The 12,856-nt window shown below is 51.3% G+C and overlaps 1 pseudogene; it reads left to right on the top strand.

Moving 5' to 3' along the window:
• Nucleotides 1-307: 307 nt before the first annotated feature.
• LOC125947176 (uncharacterized) lies at nucleotides 308-2,398 on the top strand (annotated as a pseudogene).
• The last annotated feature ends 10,458 nt before the right edge of the window (nucleotides 2,399-12,856 follow it).

Below are 12,856 nucleotides of genomic sequence, written 5' to 3'. Positions count from 1 at the left end.
TGTCCCCTTTGAAACGCCCAGGCGCAGTGAGAAGTCGGGACAGGCCTACTTACATCAAAAGAAACCAAGTGAGGTGCAGAAGGCGGTAGCGGAAAATGTTCGCAACAAGATACGGCGGGAGTACAACCAATGTGATGCATCTGGAAATTCAGCAGAAAGAAAGTGCTCCTTCTGCGAGCAGTGGACAGAAAGCTTTCGGCAAGCCTATGCAGCGTCGACGACACCCCAGGAACGTTATCAACTTCTCACTCTCCTGCCATCAACACTAGCTAAACATGAGATAAGGAAGCTTATTCCTGAAGTATCGATGTATGAAATAAACAAGTCCAGGAAATTGAAAGCAAATCACGGTGGTACCGGCCGGATCCTTTCACCAGGCACAAGGTGAGCATTGAGTGCGCATCTGCGGCACGTGAGTTAAAGCCCCTATATTTATAAAAGTAGCGCCATTCTTAGATCTTGCCGCCACCGCGCTCATCCCGGCGCTTCCTCCTCGCCCTCTCTTAGCCGCCTCCTGTCGCCCCAGCCTCCTCCGCTCCCCCATTGGCCAATCCGTGTCACGTGGAAGTTCGCGTCGCGCTTTTGTATATTTTTTTTCTTTCCAGCGCGCTCCGACTGCCATTCTCGGGCCTGTGCCTATGCCTGTGCGACGAAAGTGCTGTACGCACAAACGGATCAAACGTGTTAGGGACAAGAACTTCGTTGTGATGGCATGCTGCTGCGCCTTAAGTTGCCGCAACCGACAAGGCGAGGGCAAAAGGCTTTTTTTGTTTACCATCCGGCGTGCGCAAACGCTTGCTGCACACTTGATATTTGCGCCGTCTCGCATCGTCGCGTTGCTACTTCCAAAACGGCATTATTAAGACCAGTTACTGACTGACGAAGCAAAATCGCGCCTCAAAAACGTCTCCGCAGGGCGCGATCGAAGTTTTCCTCGGATTTCCTCTGGTAGCGCGTTAGCTGTCGTCTGCCACGGCAGGCCCGACGCAGGCGGCGCCACTGTCGATATCGCGACTCGATCGCGCTGGTCGCGCCGACCGCGATAGTGGAACGGAGGAGGAGGGAAGTGGATGGCGCTACTTTTATAAATATAGGGGCTTTAACGTGAGTACTACACGAAGGACGAGTTGGAATGCTCGAGACAAAGCCCTAACAGAAAGGATGTCTTGTCGGTTACGATCGATGGAGAAAAAGTATTAGTAACAAAGCGTTTCATGACCAGATCTATTAGAGAGGCATTCCGCATATACAAAGACGACCATCCTGATTCTGGCATTGGCCTATCAAAATTCTACACCTTGCGACCGCGCTTGGTAAAATGTTATCCCCAGCATGATGTGTGCGTTTGTGTCATTTGCGCCAACTATAAACTTTGCCTTGCCGCTCTTGAGAACATTACTGGCTACAGAATCAATTCTGATGACCTTCAGTCCGCATTCATTTGCATTCCGTCATCAGCACAGTGCCTTTTAGGCGAATGCAATCAGTGTCTAAAAGGCGGGTGCCTGAGAGTGGAGGAACTTAATTTCCCAGAAGAAGAAATACAGCTAGCGACGTGGGAGGCAGGCGACCTTGTGAAAAAGGTTTTGGATGCTGATACTTTTTGGAATCATCTTTGGGTTCTAGTGGCAAAGTGGATCATGCACAACCACATCAGGAAGACACAAGACAAAGCTATCTACGAGGAAAAGCAATGTACACAGCGTGGGAGCATTGTATTCCACTTTGATTTTGCCGAAAACTGGACTGTCGTGCTTCCTGATGAAGTTCAGGCATACCACTGGAAAAAGCAGCAAGTATCCGTGTTTACATGCGTGGTAGCAACGACAAAATCTACGGAGAGTTTCGCTATTGTTAGTGACGACTTGAACCACGACTCCGCTCACGCCTGCTTGGCTCTAAAGAAAGCGACAGAATGGGTGGACGATAACCTGCCGGTGTACTCCAAGGTGACGTATGTGAGTGATGGAGCCACCAGTCATTTCAAAAATAGATACCACCTTTACGAGTTCGGAAAGAGCGATTGTCCCAATAGCCAATGGATATTTCCGCAACTGGACACGGGAAAAACGCGTGCGATGGAGTTGGAGGACTCGTCAAGCATCAAGCAATGCTCAACAACTTGAGAACAAGCCCTGAACGTGCAATTCGGGCAGCCAGAGACTTTGCTACAATTTTAACAGAAAAACTGAAAGGTGTGCATCTAATACATCTTGAAGAAAAAGAAGTTGTTGCCTTCCGCGCCTTAAAGAAGGATGAGTGGATGAAAGTGCCCGCCTTCCATGGCATTCAGTCTTGGCATGCCTGGCAGCTATCCAGGTCAACGGAAGCATCTCCTGAATTGTACGTGGCACGCATAGCCGTGTCTCCATGGAAGAAACTATGTGTACAGGAATGAAGGAAATCAGCGTTCTTGAATCATTCGAATAAACGATTGCAGCCCAGAAACAAATTCTGTTTTAATGAAGCGGTTCTCCATTACCTTCAAAATTTTTTTCATTACGCTAAACATTATTTCGAATACAGTTGCTTGCTTATTGAATTTTATCCTATTTTCGGGTTATCAAAGCTGGGTATCGATTTCTGAGTGCGTTTTCGTAGAGGTTAATTGCGCAAAACGTCTGTGTGCTCTCCGATGCCCCAGCGCAACCAGGAACCCCACGCGTACAAAACTGATTCTGAATCATTCACTACGGTTTGTCCCACAGCTAATTTGCAGCGTTAAGGCATAAATGACTGGATACAATATCATGCCAAAATTTAAAGGTCGTACGCGATCACAAATGTCATAGCATCTTCAGACCTGCATGGTGCGCTGAGCCTTGCGTAGGGGCCTCATTCGACGTGCTGTAACTACGAATGGGACAAAATTATGCAATATGTTTTTAATGATTATGAAAGCTGATGTAGAGGAGAATAAGTGAGCAAAGTTTAAGTAATATCAAAAATGTTTTTTTTTAATTGTCATCAGAAATTACTTTGTTCGGTGTTTTCTTGAAGTTACACCGGTAATATCTCTTTAATGAAAAGCGATATAAATATAAGCTTTAGCAGTTTGGTAAATACGTATGCTTAGAACGGAATGCGGAATTCTTGCCGCTCTACCACAAGTCTTTTTTGAGATGAAGACCTGCAAAGTAGACAAACAAACGTTTCCTGGGCCGATTTTGAGGTTTTTTATAAAAACATTTACACTATCCACAAAAACCAAAAATAACTGAACACAAGCAAAAACATGCATATAATTATTTAGAGAAATTTCAGCTACCTAACTTTAATATATTTTGTGTAATTCATAACCAAAGTTGGCCAAAACAGCAGAACAGGTAAGCGTAGCATTCTTCCACTTCGTCATTACTGATTCGCGGTGCTTCAAAAAAAAATTTTGGCAGCAAAACCCATTGCGGATCTCTTCTTTCCACTCATCAGGCAACAATATATAAAATTTTGAACTAAATTTAAAAGGTCGACCGGCCATCCTTTCTTCGATCTTACATGGAATCATCCAAAAGATGAATGCGTTGCAAGCTAGAGGGAGCTGAGGTTCCCCATACTAGTTGGTAGTAGTTGAGGTTAGAATAAAAAAGCGTGTTATAAAGAAGCAGTTTAGTTTGTGTTGATAGTTGATATTGTATTCGGCCCACTATGCCGGTAATTGGAGCTAACTTCGTGGTTAGATAGTCTATATCATCGTTCCAAGACATATGACAAGAAAAAAATTCGACAGGTTATTTTAAACTCTATCTATATTACGGGAGGTCAGTACTATGGGTTGTTGTGGCGGAATTGTTTTGTTTATCGACCGGAATATTACTGCCTTAGTTTTCTTTTCGCATGGAGTTGGATGTTGCCCATTTTCCCAGCGCATTCAAGGTTTCGTTACATGCGGATATTATGAGTACTTCCGAAATATCTATCCCTAAGATGAAGATAGTAGCATCATCTGCATAAATAATTCATTTTACTTCAGGGTGTATATTTATATTATCATTAAGGTACAGATAAAAAGGAGAGGTCCAAGTATGCTACCTTGTGGTACACCAGTTTGGATAGATTTAACTGCAGAACATGTATTAGCTAGCTGAACCACTTGCTTTCTCTGTGATAAACACGACCGTATTAATTGTAAAACCTTTCGCAAATCCCATACTGATGTAATTTTTGCTACAAAATTCCGTGATCCACCAATCAAAAGCCTTTGAAACATCGACAAATACAGCAAGTGCTATAGACTTTTATTGCGATAGTGACACGTATACATTTTTATCTTTCGCCGGTGGCCGCTTTCCACCGGCTAACAATTGTTAAACGTTATCGCTCGGCGCAGGACGCGCCTGTATCGGATGTTTCTAGAACGTTATCGATGCTTCTTTTCGTTGCCTGTTTTCACTGACGCTTATGTTATCTGATTGTGTGACCGACACGAATTGTCTAGAACATTCTGGAAGACACGCGGGCATCAGGGATTAATCTGGAACCTTCGATGACTCAGGTATAAAAGCTGACGCGCCGCGCCGCTGATCAGATTTTCGACGATCGCCGACTGTGTTCGCCGCTATCGTTGTGCTTCGAGTGTAGCTTGCTTTTGTGGGCACAGGTTCGCCCAATAAACAACCAGTTTCGTCATACACAGTTTTACGACTGTTTTCTTTACTGTCACAACTACGTGACATCTGGTGGAGGTGCTAGTTCGTTCATGCAGCAAACGACCCCGCAAAGCCGCGACCCAAGCCCGAAACCGGAGGACGAGACCAACGTCTATCCGTAGGCAGCAAGGACTTCTGCCGGAGTACGGACTTCTTCCCGAAAAGACCACTGCAATCAAGGCCAAGTCAACGACCAGAATGGCAGCACCAGCGTCCCCCATCCTGCTGCAACAACCTCGGGAGCCACCGACCTTTCGTGGATCATCGGCTGAAGACCCTGAAACCTGGCTGGAGACATATGAGAGAACCGCGACGTTCAACAAATGGAGCGACGACGACAAGCTGCGCCATGTTTATTTTTCATTGGATGACGCTGCTCGGACCTGGTTTGAGAACAGAGAGACCAACCACCCTGGTGACGTGGGACCTATTTCGTGAGAACTTCGTGAGGACCTTCACTAATGTCGTGCGAAAGGAAAGGGCCGAAGTTTTATTAGAAACCAGAGTGCAATTGCCGAACGAGAACATCGCGATCTTCACGGAGGAGATGACTCGCCTCTTCCGCCACGCCGACCCCGCTAAGTCTGAGGAACAGAAAGTTCGGTTCTTGATGCGGGGCGTCAAAGAGCATCTATTCACTGGATTGATGCGCAACCCGCCCAAGACTGTGGCAGAATTTGTTTCGGAGGCCACAACGATCGAGCAGACGCTTGAAATGCGAGCCAGGCAATACAACCGCCGTGCACTGACAAACTACGCCGAAGCTCCAGCGCTAGGCGCCGACGACCTGCGCGAGACGATCAGGGCGATAGTACGCGAAGAGCTGCAGAAGTTGCTACCGTCGTCGCAGCGTCAAGTTGCTTCCATCGCCGATATCGTGCGGGAGGAAATCCAGCAATCGCTAGGACTTCCCGAATCACCGCAACCCCAGCCGGAAGCGATGACCTACGCCGCCGTCGCCCGTCGTCAAGGCCCCCCTCCGCGCTCGCGCCAGGGCCCCGTAACGCCGCAGTTCCGTCGTCCACCGCCGCCGCCGCCAGCACGCTCGCCCGTCGCCCAGCGCATTTACCAAAGGAAGACGGACATTTGGCGCGCCCCCGACCACCGCCCGCTCTGCTATCACTGCGGGGAAGCCGGCCATGTCTCCCGCCGATGCCCATACCGCGAGATGGGCCTACGAGGGTTCGCCGTCAACGCGCCGCGTCCAGTGCGGGGTGAACGACCGCGCGACATCGCCGACTACCTCGCCGGCGCCCAGTTGCAACCCCGACGACCCTCACGCTCGCCGTCACCAGGCCGCTACATCTCGACGCATCGCCGTCAGTACACCGGTCCCACCCGGGGCCGATCTCCCAGCCCTTATCCGGGAAACTAAAGGCAGCAACCAATGGAGGTGCGGTTGCTGTACGACGCAATGCCGAAGATCCTCCGCCGCCGACGACGACGACGACGACGACGATTCGCGAATCATCACGAAGAGATATCAGCACGCCGCCTAGCAACAGCCTTGACAGCACTTCGCCGCCGCAAGAAGACCGGCCGACGCGACGTAGCAGCAGCGGAGCAAGCCGACGCAGCCGTGATCCGACGCCACGACTTAACCGTAATGCTAGACGACGGTCTACCGACTTAGACGTGCTCATCGATGGTCATAACGTCACCGCACTCGTCGACACTCGCGCCGACTATTCCGTCTTCAGTGGCGCGTACGCCGCCATGTTAAAGAAGGTGAAGACGGCCTGGCAAGGACCCGATATCCGGACAGCGGGAGGCCACCTAATAACGCCGGCTGGAATCTGCACAGCCCGAGTAACGGTAAACAACCGCACTTACCCGGCGAGCTTCGTAATCCTGCAGCACTGCTCCAGGGATGTCATCCTAGGCATGGACTTTCTAAACCAATACGTTGCAGTCATCGACTTAAGATCCAAGTCGATAACGCTTTCAACGCACAACGTGATACCACCGGATACAAGCATAAGTTACCATGCCTTGAATGTGCTTGAAGAACAAGTCACCGTTCCGCCTCGCTCAAGCGTAATGATTTCCGTCGGCACCGAGGTGCCTGCAGACATGGAGGGCATCATCGAAGGCGATCATCACCTACTGCTCGACCGTGAAATTTGCGTCGCTAGAGGCATAGCTGAGCTACGTGCAGGGAAAGCAAGGGTGATGCTCACGAACTTCAGCCCTGAATACAAGCACATTAACAAAGGCACCACGGTTGCCTACATCGACGAAATAGTACAAGCCAGCAGTGCTTTCGCCTTCACGGATTCCAGTGCACCTGCAACGACGACTATAATACCTGAACCAACTTTCGACGTCAATCAGAACCTTCCCAGGCATAAGAAAGAACAACTAAAAGCTCTGCTCCTGCAATACAAGGACTGCTTCTCGTCGTCGTCAAAAGTTCGACAAACCCCTGTCGCCAAGCGCCGCATCATCACCGAAGAAAATGTCCGCCTACTCCGTCAGAGCCCGTACCGAGTTTCGGCGCGCGAACGTAAAGCCATAAGGCAACAAGTCGACGAAATGCTACGCGACGACATCATCCAGCCGTCCAAGAGTCCGTGGGCGTCCCCCGTGGTGTTAGCGAAGAAGAAGGATGGAACCCTACGTTTCTGCGTCGATTACCGTCGCCTCAACAAGATCACGAAGAAGGACGTATACCCCCTCCCACGGATTGACGATGCCTTGGATCGACTCTACAACGCAAAGTATTTTTCGTCGATGGACCTCAAAACCGGCTACTGGCAAATCGAAGTTGACGAGAGGGACCGGGAGAAGACTGCGTTTATAACACCAGACGGACTGTTCGAGTTCAAGGTCATGCCGTTTGGTCTTTGCTCGGCACCTGCGACTTTCCAACGCGTCATGGATACAGTACTGGCAGGCTTGAAGTGGCAGACCTGCCTCGTCTGTTTGGACGACGTCGTTGTGTTTGCCTCAAGCTTCGAGGAACACCTTCGGCGCCTTGAAACAGTTCTTCAAGCAATCAAGACCTCCGGACTCACGTTAAAGCCAGAAAAGTGCCGCTTCGCATATGAGGAGCTTTTGTTCTTGGGCCACGTCATCAACAATTCTGGAGTGCGCCCCGACCCTCAGAAAACTGCAGCCATCTCCAAATTTCCACCGCCCACCGACAAGAAGGCAGTGCGTAGATTTCTTGGACTGTGCGCCTATTACAGGCGCTTCGTTAAGGACTTTTCGCGGATCGCTGAGCCACTGACGTACCTCACGAAGGCCGACGTCGAGTTCAAGTGGGAGACGCCGCAAATCGAAGCATTTGAAGAACTGAAGCGACGCCTGCAATCGCCGCCAATACTTGCGCATTTCGACGAACACGCCGATACCGAAGTCCACACCGACGCAAGCAGCGTAGGACTCGGCGCCGTTCTTGTGCAGAGGACTGACGGACTAGGAAGGTTTGTAAGTTACCCTAGCCGGTCGCTATCGAAGGCGGAAGCAAATTATTCCACAACAGAAAAGGTGTGCCTCGCCATCATCTGGGCAACATCAAAGTTTCGTCCGTACCTCTATGGCAGGCCATTTAAAGTTGTGAGCGACCACCACGCCTTGTGTTGGCTACCTAACTTGAAGGATCCTTCAGGTCGCCTCGCACGGTGGAGTACAAGACTTCAAGCATTCGACATCACCGTCGTTTACAAGTCCGGGCGAAAGCACTCTGACGCCGACTACTTGTCTCGCGCCCCCGTCGAACCGCCGCCACAAGATGACCAGGATGACGACACTTTCTTGGGACCCATCAGTGCCGACGAATTCGCCGAACAACAGCGAGCCGACCCGGAACTAAGGAGCCTTGTACACTACCTGGAAGGCAAGACCGTCATCGTGCCGAAGGTGTTCAGGCGAGGTTTGGCGTCGTTTTTCTTGCAAAACGACATTCTCCTAAAGAAGAACTTCTCGCCTCTCCGAGCCAACTACCTCCTCGTGGTACCAGCTGCATTGCGTCCAGGGGTTCTGCAAGCTCTCCATGACGACCCAGCGGCTGGACACCTCGGTTTTTCCCGCACGCTCGCGAGGATACATGAAAAATACTACTGGCCTCGCCTCTCTGCCGACGTCGCTCATTACGTAAGGACATGCCGAGACTTTCAGCGACGCAAAACACCGCCGACAAGGCCAGCCGGACTTCTACAGCCGATCGAGCCACCTCGCCGACCGTTCCAGCAGATCGGGATGGACTTACTGGGACCTTTTCCGGCGTCGACGTCGGCAATAAATGGATCGTCGTAGCTGCTGACTACTTCACCCACTACGCCGAAACAAAAGCCTTGCCCAAAGGCAGTGCCGCCGAGGTAGCCCGATTCTTCGTTGAGAACATCCTCCTGCGTCACGGTGCCCCAGAAGTCCTCATCACCGACAGAGGTACGGCCTTCACGGCTGAACTAACTCAAGTCATCCTGCGCTACAGCCAGACAAGCCATCGCCGGACCACCGCCTACCACCCGCAGACGAATGGCCTCATCGAGCGCCTAAATAAGACCATCGCCGACATGCTGGCAATGTACGTCGACGTCGAACACAAGACGTGGGATGCGATCCTTCCGTACGTGACCTTCGCATACAACACGGCCATGCAAGAAACGACGCACATGGCGCCGTTCAACCTGGTCTACGGAAGGAAACCGGCAACGACGCTTGACGCCATGCTACCGGATGTCTCCGACGAAGAAAATCTCGACGTTTCCACCTATTTGCAGCGTGCCGAAGAAGGTCGACAGCTCGCCCGTCTGCGCTTCAAGAACCAGCAGAGAACCGACAGCCGACGCTACAATCTTCGACGACGCTACGTCGAGTACCAGCCCGGAGACCGTGTTTGGGTCTGGACTCCGATACGCCGACGAGGACTTAGCGAGAAACTCTTACGTCGCTATTTCGGACCATATAAGATCATCCGACGTATTGGCGCACTGGACTATGAGGTCGTGCGGGACGGTATTTCGCAATCACAGCGGCGCCGCGCACGACCTGAAGTCATCCACGTGGTGCGTCTTAAGCCTTTCTACGCCCGCTCAGGAACTTAGGTCCTTTGTTGCTTTGTTATTTTTGTCCCTTTCTGTACGCGTGGTTTTGTTTTCGCTTTCGTGTTTGTAGCATCGGGACGATGCTCTTTAAGGGGAGGGTATTGAGACGTATACATGTTTACCTTTCCCCGGAGGCCGCTTTCCACCGGCTAACAAATGTTACACGTTATCGCTCGGCGCAGGACGCGTCTGTATCGGAAGTTTCTAGAACGTTATCGATGCTTCTTTTCGTTGCCTGTTTTCACTGACGCTTATGTTATCTGATTGTGTGACCAACACGAATTGTCTAGAAGTTTCTGGAAGACACGCGGGCATCAGGGATTAATCTGGAACCTTCGATGACTCAGGTATAAAAGCCGACGCGCCGCGCCGCTGATCAGATTTTCGACGATCGCCGACTGTGTTCGCCGCTATCGTTGTGCTTCGAGTGTAGCTTGCTTTTGTGGGCACAGGTTCGCCCAATAAACAACCAGTTTCGTCATTCACAGTTTTACGACTGTTTTCTTTACTGTCACAACTACGTGACAATTATATGGACACTTCAACCGGATTTCTGCCGTCGCCGTCGCCGTGAGGTTCCCTGTAGATAAAATCTTCGCCGCGCGCCGTATGCCCGATCGGAAGCGTGCGGGGACGCGCGCTATCACGGAGAGCGAACGCACTCAATCCCCCACGCGCAAGCAAGGAAGCGGGAAGCCAGCGCCCGAGGGAGCGGGGGGGGGGCACTTCTACTCTGCCAACAACCGCGCTCGTCGCTCGCTCGCAGCGTCGCTTATCTCCACACGGCTCTGACCTTTATGCGCCGTGCATTCGCCGCTCAGTTTCGGTTGAAACGATAGACCGCACGTACCTTCGCCCGCTGCTGCGGCGTATGCGCTTGCTGCCAGCGTTTTGACAGTAGTTGTCTGCAGTCATTCAGTGTGATCTATTCATGTTTGTTTGTGCGAGCTCACACCACGCTTGTTCAATCAGTTAGTAATAGTCGGGCCACATTTTCCAACGCACGCTACACATGCAATGCTGCCCGGGTCGGCAGTGCAGTGGTATAGGTGTGTCCCTTCGCACGCGCTGCCCACGGGAAGCGCTTCTCATCAACACCACCGTTTCACACGCGCCTTCTCGTGGTCATCGATTCTCTCTTTATGTCCGGCTATTTACGCCGCAGCACACCTGCTTACTTAATCAGCTCATGTTTACTACAATTCATATTGCTACCAAAGCCGCTCACCTTACTTCGTATGACATTGCTGTGTTGCTATCGCATTCATTGCTTCGCCCTTAGGGCGAAACTGTGACATTTTTTCGAACGCTTCAAGTTTAAATTCTTTCTGTGCAATAAGTGGCAGTTCAGTTGATTAATTACAGCGTAAGCTGTTATGGGCTCATTCCCATAGCCATTTCGGTTCGTGATGGTGCCGTCGCCGATGGTGTCCGCCGCCGTAACCGCTATCGCCAGAAATGAGAAAAAAAGTCACAGGCCAGCGCGGCACACGCAGCACAGTCACAGCGTAAGCTGGTGGAGCGGCTCAAGAGTAGCTCCAATTGGGCACCACGTAGAACAGGGTCTTCGCGGCAGTCTGTTCGTCTCGTTTTGACGAGAACGATCTGAACTGTCCACCCGGCGTCGACGGCGAGCTACGGCTTGTAATGCTCTCTGCAGAGCAGTCTGCTGAGGCCGATCAAGCCTTACAACTGCAACTGACATGTCGGGCGCGCCGCCTTTGCAGGCACCTTAACTAGATGGCGCCCCCATACTGGCGGAGGCTCGGCAGCTCGAGAGCGCGTTGATTGCGCGTCTCGTCTGAAACGCATATCGTCGTCTGTGCCTGCGGACACTGCGTTTGCGGACATCTTACTCAGATGGCGCCACCATACTGGCGGAGGCTCGAGTCGTCTCCCCCTGCGAAGTCGTTCACGTTCAGCGTCCCAAGCCGTATCACCATTGCATTGTCCTTCAGGACAACTAAGTCGCCAGGATGGCTCCTTTATTTCCGCGGGCCCTTGTAAGGAAGATGACGAATCACGGTGCACAGTCAGCAGCATCGGCAGCATCAAGCGCGCAGCAGAAGCTCGAGCGAGAGGACTGTGCTCGGTGCATCCTACGACCGGCTGTCACTACAAACCTCAATAAATCTCTTTTATACTGTTATAATTTCTAGTGGTTTCAACGATGTAATCACTGAACCCACTAAAATCACTACTGAGTCCAGTTCAGTGTTCGACCTTCTTACTACGAACTCACAACCAGGTAACGCTCAACCAGGTAATTAAGGGGTGATGTTCTCTCGAGAGCGCGGTATGGCCCGTCGTACTTCGGAAGGAGTTTTGAAGCGAGCCCAGGCGTGCGGTGTGGCACTAACAACCAGACGAGGGCGCCCGGGACAAAAGTAGGAGTCGAGTGCTGGCCATCATGAACGGCTTTTTGGCGGTTCCTGTCGTCTGAGGTGAATTGGCGGGCCAGCTGGCGACATTCTTCGGCGTGTCTGGCTGTTTCCGAGATTGGCAGGCAATCGGATGGGTCCGGCCGGTAGGGCAGAATGGTGTCGATTGTGTGCGAAGGATGACGGCCGTAAAGAAGGTAAAAGGGTCAGAATCCGGTATTGGCCTGAGTCGCGGAGTTGTAGGCGTAGGTGACAAATGGAAGAACTAGGTCACAATATGAGTGATCAGGTTTAGAGTTCGATTGAAGCGTTCCGTGGTACCGTTAGTCTTTGGGTTACAGGCAGTGTATTTACGATGAACCATAGGGCATGCAGCAAGCAGTTGTTCGATGACTTCAGATAAGAAGGCGCGGCCTCTGTCGTTTAAAAGTTCACGTGGACCTCCACGACGAAGGAGAAAACGGCGTAGTATGAAATTTGGGACCTCCTGCGCTGTAGCATTTGGTAGAGCAGCAGTCTCCGCATAACGTGTTAAGTGGTCTACCGCAACGATGATCCATCTGTTGCCGGTAGGATTCAACGGAAGTAGCCCATAGAGATCGATGCCCACGCGATCAAAGGGTCAGGACGGGAATTGTAAAGGCTGGAGTTCACCGGCGGAATTGTGCGGTGGCGCTTTACAGCCTTGGCACTCATGACAAGAGCGGATGAAGTTGCGAACGAAATTGTACATTCCCCGCCAGTAAAAGCGGTGTCGAAGTCTTTCGTTGGTCTTGAA

Source organism: Dermacentor silvarum, chromosome 7, assembly GCF_013339745.2.
Source record: "Dermacentor silvarum isolate Dsil-2018 chromosome 7, BIME_Dsil_1.4, whole genome shotgun sequence".
In the NCBI taxonomy this organism is placed as follows: domain Eukaryota; kingdom Metazoa; phylum Arthropoda; class Arachnida; order Ixodida; family Ixodidae; genus Dermacentor; species Dermacentor silvarum.
The sequence above is the reverse complement of the archived record's forward strand: the minus strand, read 5'-3'. Positions and strand labels throughout refer to the sequence as shown.